Source organism: Excalfactoria chinensis, chromosome 9 (genome assembly GCF_039878825.1).
Source record: "Excalfactoria chinensis isolate bCotChi1 chromosome 9, bCotChi1.hap2, whole genome shotgun sequence".
In the NCBI taxonomy this organism is placed as follows: domain Eukaryota; kingdom Metazoa; phylum Chordata; class Aves; order Galliformes; family Phasianidae; genus Excalfactoria; species Excalfactoria chinensis.
In genome coordinates, this window is record NC_092833.1 from 6588584 (window position 1) to 6600007 (window position 11424).

At 42.3% G+C, this 11424-nt stretch overlaps 1 protein-coding gene across 8 annotated transcripts in view; it reads right to left on the minus strand.

Annotated features, from left to right (window-relative positions):
• TRIP12 (thyroid hormone receptor interactor 12) overlaps nt 1-11032 on the minus strand; it is a 65297-nt gene extending 54265 nt beyond the window's left edge. For 6 of the 8 annotated variants that reach the window (XM_072344596.1, XM_072344595.1, XM_072344594.1 and 3 more), the window contains exon 1: nt 10900-11032. The gene's annotated coding sequence lies outside the window, so the exon portion shown is untranslated. Of the gene's footprint in view, nt 1-8856; nt 8883-9730; nt 9834-10899 lie in introns of those variants that run through there. The other 2 variants (XM_072344590.1, XM_072344591.1) reach the window with 2 other exon arrangements.
• Between the last annotated feature and the right edge of the window lie 392 nt (nt 11033-11424).

The following is an 11424-nucleotide window of genomic DNA, read 5'->3' on the forward strand; positions in this document are numbered from 1 at the left end:
TGTTGTTTTGTTTTTTTTATTGCTGATGGTTTGTTTTAAAACAGGTTTGATTGTGTGTAACAATAGAGGCTTACAAGCAGCAGTTCAGCCATGTTTCACACAAGCTACCTGAGATTCAGGGGAAATACAATAGCTTGCACCTTTCCTACTTGTCACACTAAGTCATTTCAGAGTGGCTGGCTCAGGAGACAGGGCACAGAACTCTCAGTCCTTGAATTTCTCACTTGAACTGTTAGAAGCTTACGAATACTGGGTTAACATCTTCAGAACATCTTCCTTAGGGGAAGTAAGTGTGGAGATCCCTGGAGAGCAACATGCTTTAATGATACAGTTAGAATATTTATAACAAAACAGCTGGAGTCACTGGCATACCAACCAAACACATAAACATGCTACACCATTTTGATGCTCTCTTCCTCTTATAGAAGCTTCTAACAGTGTATTTTAGACTAAAAATAAAGCATTTAAAGAATCCCGAACCAAAAATGATTCAGAAACACATTAGGGTATCGTCTCCAAACTTAAAAACAAACAAAAACCAAACCACTCTTTAAAGAGATCCCACAAATGTTAATGACATTTCTAGGAATAGTCACTCTTGTGAGAAATATTTTAGGCTTGTTCTTTCAAATACTTTTCACAGGGCCTTCCATAACATTAGTGCAATGAGATTTTATTTGTTTACTCTAGAAAAGCAGGTAGGTAGATATTCCCAATGAATCAGAATTCTGCATGTACTCTTTGATGAGGACTATTAAACCACAGCTTTCCACTCCTTCCAGCTTCAAAGCTGTCTCTTAATGCAAGCAGACTAGAGGAATGTCTAACATACTGTAGTTCTTTCAGGCACAGGTAGGTAAGAGATACTCACTTGCTGCTGCTGTGGTTGAAGGACCAATGTTAACACAAACAAAAAGCATTGGAAAGAACATTTTCTGGAAGTTGGGTACACTTACACATACTGAATACTTGAAGGCAGACTATCTTAAATTAGTGAAAACTAATTGAGTAATGACAAAACACCAGCAAACACCAGAACTGAAAGATTTTTCTTAACACAGAGATCGGAGCACCTACTACCATTTCCAGACTTACAGAAGAGAGGTCACCCAGTATCCCCTTTATTGAACGCAGAACTATTTAAACAGCCGATTACCCACTAAGTAGGATCCAAATAAAACAATATCAGCATCTAAGTTCACCAGAAGTTATTTGTAATGATGAGCAGACTACTGTCTGTAGACAGTAACTGCGAAATAAGATACAAGCTTTATAATTGTTACAGCCTCCACTTGTTTCAACACAGCCACTCAGGTGATACAATTACCTAAGCCCGAGCTGCTTCCTTCAGTCTTCTTATTTCTCCCCGACCCATGAAAACTTTGAAGTTGCCTTCTTCTACTCCCCTCCTCCAGAACAACACTCATGTCAAAAGTAATGAACAGCAAATGACTGTAATGAGACACTTGCAAATCAATGAAGTGTAGTAATACCACACAGCATGAAGCTCCTATACCCAAATACTAAAACAGGAAGTCCTACTATGAGCCAGAACCTAATCAGCTGAAGCATTAGTGATTACACATTTTGGTTACTCATGCACTGGCACTGTGAGTGTCAGGGGGCAGGCAGAGGGGAGAAAGTTCTTCAGTATATACAGCAACCAATAATCTTCCAGTACTTTCGCACAAAATATTTACCTAGAATCCATATGCCATTACAGTTGACCTTGGCTAACAGAGATGAATTTGAGTTGAGAGAACAGGAAAATACTCTTATAGGACACAACTAATAAAGTCTGGATTATTTAGCCTGGCAACTTAAAGGTCATCAATGCCTTCTATAAGGGCCAAGGGTAGGACACTATGAGAAGAAAAGTACTTAAAATGAGATTACACCACTGATAGTCAGCAGGCAAAACAGAACTGCAAGGGTGCCTTTCAAGATGTGACAGTATTCTTAAATTCAAGAAATGACATGCTGAAACAATCTTCCAAGAGGACTGAAGAATTAAAAAGCATGCAAACACTAACACATGCACTTAACTGCCTTTAGATGTTTGTGAGTTTGAAATACCAACAGTACTGACACAGATTGCATTATGTTATTACCAAGTCTCTTACTAAGCCTATCCCTGGACAATAGTACTTCATTGTCCTCATATGCAGCCTATGAATACCAAGTTCTAGTCTATTAGGCCAACCAACAGAGAGATGTGATGCTCACATCGCTCAGGACTAGGACATAAAGAGGTCACAAATGACACCACAAAGAAGTCAGCCAATGCTGTCTGCAGTTTTTAAGTTTTCCCTGCCCTGTCCCACACTACTGCCAATAACAAACCACATGGTGATTAAGGGAAAATAACCTGTCCCAACACATACTGCTTGGGTGGGAGAAGACAGAAGATAACTCTCCACGAAGTAAGTTACTGCAGTATAAGCAGTGGCTTCAAGGATTTAAAAATAAAAAACCCACAAACCATACACTACTCTTTAGGATAGTTAGTACATTGAGGCTGTTTATTCAGCTCGATCCTTCTCTTGCTGTGTCACTCTGTGCCCATATGTTTCAGTCTGATATCTCCCAGATGCAGGGAGGGGTGGGGCAGGAATAGTGCCAAAAGTTGATACATTCAGGAAACCAAACCAACTACTCAATTTTTTGGCACAAGCTCCTTGTAGATCGAAGAGACATGGAAGCTCCATGAAAGATTAACACAGATTTTTGCAGTTGAGTTATTAACAGCAACATTTAAGACAACTAGTATTACAGAACTGGTTACAGAACAAAGGGACAAAACATTAATTTAGCTCTGCTGTTCAGTTAGCCTGCTCTCTAGTTTTGACTTGCCATCTTACTGAGAGGCTTTCCAATGAGCCTGATGTGATTTTGTTGAAGGGTACCAACACAATCTGTTAGGAAGAAACCATTTCTTAGCTGAAGGGGAATAGTTTTTAGATGACAAACTGTCAGACACATTAAACAGTTTTGCGATGCATAGCAGCCCACTTGGTTTACATCTGATCAACGCTTTAAAATATTCTGACACCAAAAACAAAAGAAAAATCAATTGCATTAGTAGTATATGCAAAATTGAACAGGGTTTCCAGCAATTTCAAACTGTCAGGTGACAGTGCAAGAATAACACAACAAGGAAGCTGATACTACAGACAGAAGTAAGGCTAGTTTAGGGCAGCCAGACTACAAACAAGTGAAGGGAGCTGACAAAGCAGTTCTGGAGACACTACAGGTATTGCCATCAGAATTTACACATAGTAGCTCAATCACCTCAATATGATAGAAATCCAGGCTTCACCTGAATGAAATACACAAAGTTTTCAAAAGCAGATGATGCAACTACATTAAGGATCCAATCTTATTTACAGCTACAATAACAGTTTCAACAGCTTTTGCCTAAATCTGCCACAGAGAAGAAAGCCTAATGTACTGGGGGAACATACTTCAGACCACCTCTGGAAGCAATGAAGTATTGTAACTAACGGGTTCATTGTGCTGTATTTTGACAGTGAGAGATTGAGCCTACTGTGATCGTTACTTGAGTGGAAACTCAGACATCGGCACTGATTTCAACTGTGCTCTCAGGAAGCAGCTTATTACTGAAGTCGTACTTATCTCAAGTTTCCAAATATGTACTTCCCAGATTCTAGCTTACTTCAATGCATCTGCATATAGCACAGCTACACCAGAATCTTCAATGGCATTCTGTTCCAACTCCGGTTTGGCTTCAGCAGTATTAACAACCTCTATGCTATATATATTTAAAAAAAAAAAAAAAAAAAAGCAAGGATGGAAATAATTTACAGTGCCCTACAACATAAACATGCATAAAAGGTATTTAAGGATATCATTCCTTCATATACCAAACTCTACAATGTTTATCTTTCCTCCTCATGATTGATCTGATGAGAACTAGTTTTCTAGTCTCTCAAGGAAGTACTAGAATTTCCAGATTAAGCCATACAATTGTATTCCTACAAACAGAGCTTCTACCAGTTGCAGTTAAAGTCCTTAGAAAAGTCTCCTGCAGGAGCCCAGTGCAAAACATGGCAGAGATCTACATATAATCACAAGCCTGCAAATATTTGAGGTAAGCTAGAAATAGGGAGTATGCAGCACCACTGCTTCTACTTTAAAGCTGTCATACAAAAAAACTGAAAAAAGCATACTTGCCATCTTGTTTTTGGCAAAAAAAAATAAATAATAATAATAATTATATTTGTTCTTCTGCCAAACTTTCTGTAACATAATAAGGGAACAAAGCTAACATCTTTAATCCTTAACCACAATCCTATGGTATAATACAGCCCTTCATTCCTACTACTACTGTTCTACTGTAGGAAGCTGACTATCTTCTGAACACCGCAGGCAGAATACTACCATAGTGAGATATGGTAACAAGCATTCTCACTTAAACAGAAACAATGCTGTAGAACAGACTGTAGCTGATTTTTAAAGTGCTGCTTCTAAGATTTGGAACCTTTGCTGAAAGTTTGCCAAAGTTACAAGCTTCCATCACTTTCTTGAAGCGACAGAGCAAAATGGCATTTGCACCCCCAAGCTTTGTAATTCCACTTCCAATCAAGTTCTATCTTTATGTACACCAACAGAATTTGTGCCTGTTTCATTACCTGAAATCGCTAATTTTGACTACTGATGCTGCAGACCTGAAAGCAAGCTATGCAACTCCTTTTCAAGGGCTGGTCATTCAGGCTTAAGCCAGACCAGGAGCCCTTCACAAAGGATCAGCTCATCAAGCTGCTACACTCAGAACAACCACAAAGATCAAAACAAGTAGAGTTTGCACCAGAAATCACAGTTCCCATTCATTCACTTGATTGCAACAGCATATCCTCTAAATAAAGAGGAAGAGAAAACTCACTGTGTAAGGCTGTAAGCCAAATGTAAACTTGGAATGCTTTAGTTCTCTCTAAATGCATGGCCCCATTTCACCTGTGATCAGGAGGTTCAGTTACATGGCAGACACCTTCTTAAGGCCAGTGAGGGACACCGTACTGAATAAGCTAATTACACTAGAGACTTGTCAATACTAACATGAGAAAATACTTTCTAACCACATTTTTCAATAAAACTTTGTCCAAAAATAGACATCTACCACAGATTCACAACCTACAAAGGCATATGAGACAGCTGTCCTCAGTAACTCAAGGAGTTTAAGTAAGCATTCATTATTCCAGTGTCAATAGCACTTAATGCCAAGTCCCTTTTTATGTTCAGAGTGGGGGGTAAAGAAAAAACAGTTGTCTTTTTTCTTAAGAGGGTAGAGAGAAGCTGACTATCACACATGCTTTTGTGATTTAAGTTTTGCCATTTGTTTGGTCCACAACACTTGCATAGCTTCAAAAAAAATTACCAGTTCAAGAGATATTACGCACATTTATTTTTTTCATTTCTGCTCTTATTCAGTGTTTGGTCCTTCTGCTTCTATGTTTCACTAGCCTTGGACTAAGAGAGAAGACCGTGGCTCAGAGAGCTTTTCTTGTATCCAGAAAGGATAAAACAAGCCATAACAAGCTTACAGTGAAGCAGGTTAGACAGAAGCTAAATGTGAAAAAAGATCAAGAACAAAACAGCACATGGTTTCCAAAAGCAAAGACTGAGAAAGACTAGGCCTAGTTACCTTGGAGCACAATTATGCACTAGATTACCCATGCAGGTTTAACCCAAGTCTAGTTTTCTTAATGGGTTTACCTTTATGAACTATCCCTAAGGAACAATCAAAGTAAGAAATCTCCATTACAGTTACAGTTGTGCATTAACAATGAAGGCTATTAACCATGTTTTAAAAACACAGCAGCAGTCAGCCACAAATGTAAAGACAAGAGCACAGGAATGGCTACCCCCAAACTAAACAGCCTTCCTGAAGATTAACACCTCCGTCCCCAGATAATATCTGGGTCAGAAAATAACATTCTAGAACCTTCCACCTTTACCCAAACCTAGCAAGCATTTGCCTTTCTTCACACTAAGTTTACTTATTTGGATGTCATACAATAAAATAATGAGCATCAGAAAGATGTTATTCTGAAAGAAGAATCAACAAAATCCACCTTCTTTGCTTTCCAGAGCTTTAAAAAAAGTGTTATTGTTCAACAAGTTCCAGGGAGCTCAGCTTCCATTCAGATACAGCACACTGCTCCTTACAATTCCAGGTTCCAGTTTCAGGAGATGACTCAGGCCATTTCTTGGGCCAAATCTTTCCTGTTTTATCATGCATTATTTTAAAGCAGACACCATCACAAAGCAGACAAATCCATTCACAAAACATTGAGATATTTGATCCCCCTCCCATGACAAAGCACTGAATTACTACACATCACAGAAACCTTCCAGTTCCCTCCTCACATCCATCTTTTGATGTGTTTGATTTTTTTCTTTGCTATCACTCAAGAAAATGTAGTGATTTTATCAGCTTGATGATCAATTAAAAGCTATTCAGGCCAAAGTAGAAGTCAAGAGTGGTGCAGAACCAAATGACCTCGGGAGGTCATTTCTAAACTAGTTTATTCTATTATTCACTACAAAAAAAGGCTTTCTTTGATCAACGAATGCAACTACAACTTAAAAAACATTTTTTTAATTAAAAAAAAAAATCAGATCCTACATCTCACTCACTCAATACTGAAGTCCAGAATCGGGTCACTTTCCTGAATCACACTCAACTTCTCCAGTCTTTTCTATGTCAGTCTTCTCTTAAAAAGCAGACTAACACTTTCACACACAGCAGTTTTCCACCATATTTGTCCTTTATATGTTCATGAGTCAACTAAGATTGGCAACAGTCAGTCCATTACAAGACAAGCCTTGATACAGGCAGAGTAGAATTGGTTGTGTGTGCTTGAACCCCAGACGCCAGACAAAAATGAAGGAGAACATCATTGCATATTTCCAGTTAGAGTCAACCAACTTGCTGAGAACAAGTTTATCAGATGGTAGCATTAGGAGAACAATTGCTCCTCAGAACTAACAATCACAGTAAGTAACCACCGCCACTATTTCAAAGCATGCAGCACAGGAGCTAGATGACTTGTTTTACCACAGTGACAGATATCATATGCAGCTAGAAATTTCTGGATCATAAAAGATAGCTGAATTCATATTTTATGTGTAATTACTTTGTTTGAAAAGACTTTCTGAACCGAAAAGCAACATGCAAGTGTTTAGTGGTATACAGATGTTTGAAGATCCATAAGAAGCATGAAGCTGCTCTTTCTCAAGGAACAAAACTTCTTCAAGCAAATTGTAAAAAATAATAATAATAAGGCAGTTAATGAAACTTTGTATTCCAGTTATCAGCTTCAGGTCCTAAATCAAAACCTCAGCATGAAAACACTCCATAAGAAATTGGTCTATATACTGCCATAAACTTGCCGCAATACTGCAAATAAACTAAAACATCAAAAGCAAACTTACAGTAAACTCTACTACTTCAGGAAAAACATCCACTGGCCCAAAGGTAATTGCTTATCCTGCTCCTGAGAAATTCAGATGCATCACTGCCTTCGCTGTCAGTACTGAATTGGGCAGGGACAGCTTGATTAAAAGTTTCCACTACTAAGAATTTGTCAGAGTCCACAAACTGCTTAATAGGGAGTGTTACTAATTTTGCAGGTGATGAACAGGACACAGATCATCAGACCAGCCAATGGAAGATCCCAGAAACATTCCAGGTCTCAGTTTTTGACAACAAAATAGTACACGGTGTACAACTTCAGGACTGATTATACACTGTTACAATAATTCACCTCAGTGTGACAGAAAACAGACCAGTGATGAGCAGTGTTCTACAGGCTACTTACTAATTACGTAGTTAGAAAATACAGCATAGCCTAAAGAAGTAACACAGATAGTTCTGACATTCACTTACACTGCAAAGTAAAAACATGCAGGTTAATGAAACAGTAATTTTCCTGCTCAAACCTCAGCATCACTGCTGAAAAACAAAAGCGGTTTAGTCAGGTTATCTTACCAAATTGTCTCAAGGTAAATAACTACCTACCAGTAATACAAAGACTTACAAATACTCAGCATGGCTTCAACTATGAAATTAAAGTCAACTCTATCAGGTTTCAAAAAAAAAAAAAAAAAGAAAGAAAAAAAGCTGTAGTGGGAATGCAGGGTCCTTGTTGCCCATAGCTGGAGACTTCAAACTTCAGTGTGATATTGCAAAAGGTCTTAACTGCAATTATAATGTATAATGCATACATCCTGGGTTTGAAGACAAACAGTCAAAACATAATATAGAAACTAAAAAAAACTTCTGCATGATTCCTTATCAAGGAGGAGTTTCAATCACTCATTTACTGCAAAGATACAGGTCATTTCCCTGCTGGTTACCAGCCAGAACTTCTGCAAGACATGAAAAGACTCCATTTTCATAAGCCTCTTACTCAACACATCAGCACTCCTACTAAAGTAGATCTGCTATATTAATAAGTAGTAATGCCACACCACAGATGACCTACAATTTTTCTACTAACAGCTAAAACCTGTTTCAAATCCTACCTATGGAGCCATCTGGAGCCTGAAGAACACAGACCACAAGTCAGTAACACAAGCTGAACCCCAGATTTCTCAGAAACACTAAGAGGAAAAAAAAAAACAACACCCACACTCAGACCACCTATATTTGTATCTCAAGCACAGGAGGCACTGAACAATAAATGCTTCAGAAAAAACCTTCCACTTTTAAGATCAAACCTATAGAACTAGGCTATGTACACAACTGAGCCACTCACAATACATTCCCTTTAATTACCACAAGCTGAAAATATGTAAGCCTTTAAAGAAGTACTAGAAGTGTTATTTACTCACCAAAATACTGCTTTTAAACATTTTAGTTGAGCATGACACCTGTGAAAATTGAAATACTACAATTTTCATTAATATACTTAATTCCTATGAATATTTATCAGTTAGGGTATCAAAAGCAGAGAGGTATTGTTATTTTCCAAGCACTGCTTTGATGTTCATTACACACTTGTATATACATGTATTAAAATAAAATAAAAAAAAATACTTTGAAATCTCACAGATCTGCTTAAGCAGCAATTAAACACACACAGCCCGCATACAATCAGAAACAGTCTTGGATGTGGGGAGGGAAAGAGAGCATTGTAAAGACAGCAGATAAACAGAAACAATCACAGCAAGGCCTGCTTGTTTTTGAAGCCTTACAAAGGAGCTATATCCACGGTTACCATAAAAAAAAAAAAAAAGCTTGAGAAATAAATTAAAATGTAAGTCATTAAACACCTCCTCTTCCCTATTCTGAAGGATGTATGTCATACAGTGAGGTGGGAACTAATTAGCTCCTCTTCCTGACAGCTTTTAAAGCACCAGGAAGCTCAGTAATCAGAATACAGAGTAGAAACTGTGGAAGTTACCCCCTTTGAGGAAAGTTTTCTACTGTGGGGTTAGAAAGCCCAGATGGGTATTGAGGCTGCAACAGGGCAGGGAAATGGGAAGGGGGAAAAAAAAAAAAAAAAAAAAAAAAAAAAAAAAAAAAAAAAAAGAAATAGTACACAATCTTCTGGAAATATATATATATATAAGAAATATTTTAACTAAAGTTAATACTAGATCGCTATCAACAATATAACAAAACCACCCTCCAAACAAACCACACAGGCTCTGAAAACACTCCCAAGCTGCTTGCCAGAGTTACAGAATCAATGTAGGCCAGTACCAAGCACTCGTTTCTTCCCGTGTGTAAATGCGACACAATCAGGCCTCACAGGCAGGCCTTTCCAGCACAGGCAGGACCTTTGTTCCTTACGTCGATGTTTTTCTCGCAAAGCCCTTGACATAACTTTCCATTCTTCCCCCCATTCTCTCCCGGCTCACAGCCCAGACTCTCGGGCCGCCCCCGCTCGGAGCCCCCCGGCGGCCGAGGGCCGGCGCACCACGAAGGGGGGGCCGGGAACAATGCCGGGCCACAGCACAGGAAACCGGGCCTGCAGCGCGGAGGGCAGCGCCGGGACGGCCCCGGGCAGCACCGGGCCTGGAGCTCGCGGGGAGGCCGGCAGCCGCCGTCGGAGCGACCTCCGAACGCGATGCGTTATGCAAGAGAACGCTGCGGCCGGGGAACTTGTTTCGTGACCGAAAGCGACAAAAACAGCGTCTCCGGAGCGCCGGCTGCGAAAATAATCCAGCGGGCAGGGCCGCAAACTCGGCCCTACATCGCCTCCATTCTCTCCCCACCTCCCTCCTCCTCCCCCCCAGAAAGGCACTGAAATATGGACGTCGGGCGATTATGGAGCATTTTTGCCAAGCCAAGCTGTGAGGTGGGAGGGGGGAGGAAGAGGAGAGGAGTTGTTATTTTTTCTTTTTTTTTTTCTCTAAGATATTTGATAGCGTCAACGAAAAATAAAATAAAATAAAAACAAAGAAAAACACGGAAAGAGCCATTAGGGAAAAGGGGCCAACGGGAGTGGGGGAGGGAGAAGCGGAAGGGCACAGAGCGGTGTCAACACTGACGCTGCCCTTTTGTATCGAAGGTGGCACTGGGCCACCCCCCCCACCCCAGCCTCAAGTCGGGGTGTGCTGCCACCCCCCCCACCCGGCAACGGGGAACAGCGGCCTGGCCCTGCAGCCCGACGGGCCGTACCGCCGGCCCCACGGCCCCCGCGCCCCGCACCCACCTCGAGGCCCAGCCGCCTCCACGCACCCCAACAACGCCCCAGGCCGGAGCCCCAGCCCCACGGAGAGTAGGGCGGTCGGATAGACACGACAAGGCCCAAAGAACAGGGGCCCGGGGAACCGGGGTACTCAATACCGGGGGGCCCCGGAACGCCGAGGTCCCGCGCCCCGCCTGCCCCCAGCAGCACCAGAGGAAGACGGAGGGGCCGCGGGTACCTAGTTTGTCCCGATGCGGCCTCCGCAGACGCTCCGTGCCTCCTCACCACCCGGCAGCAGCCGCCTCTCTTCCCTTCAATTATCAGCTGAAGCCGCAGCACCGAGCGGCATCCGCCTCCGCCGCCGAACCCCTTCCAGCGGCGCGGGGGGGAGCCCGGGGGACTACTTTCTCCCAGCGCCTGAAACCCGACGGGGCCCACGCAGCCCCCGGCCCGACGGGCGGCCCCCGCCCGGGCTGCCGCCCCCCACGCAGCCCCCGCGGCGGCCGTGTGCGCGCCCGGCTCCCTGCGCTCGGCGGGTTCGGCAGACGTAGAGCGGTATCCCTCCGCCGGGGTCGTCACCCCGGGGTCCGCGCCGGGACCTCCCCTCCGGCAGGGGGCGGGAGGGGCGAGAGAGGCCCGCGGGGCAGCGGCGCTCAGCGGGGGGCTCGAACGCTGGCCGGCCGCCGTTCCAGAGCTGGCTCTGCTCCTTTAAGAGGGGGCCGGGCCGGCGGTGACCCCGCGTGATGTCCGCCTCTTCCTGGTT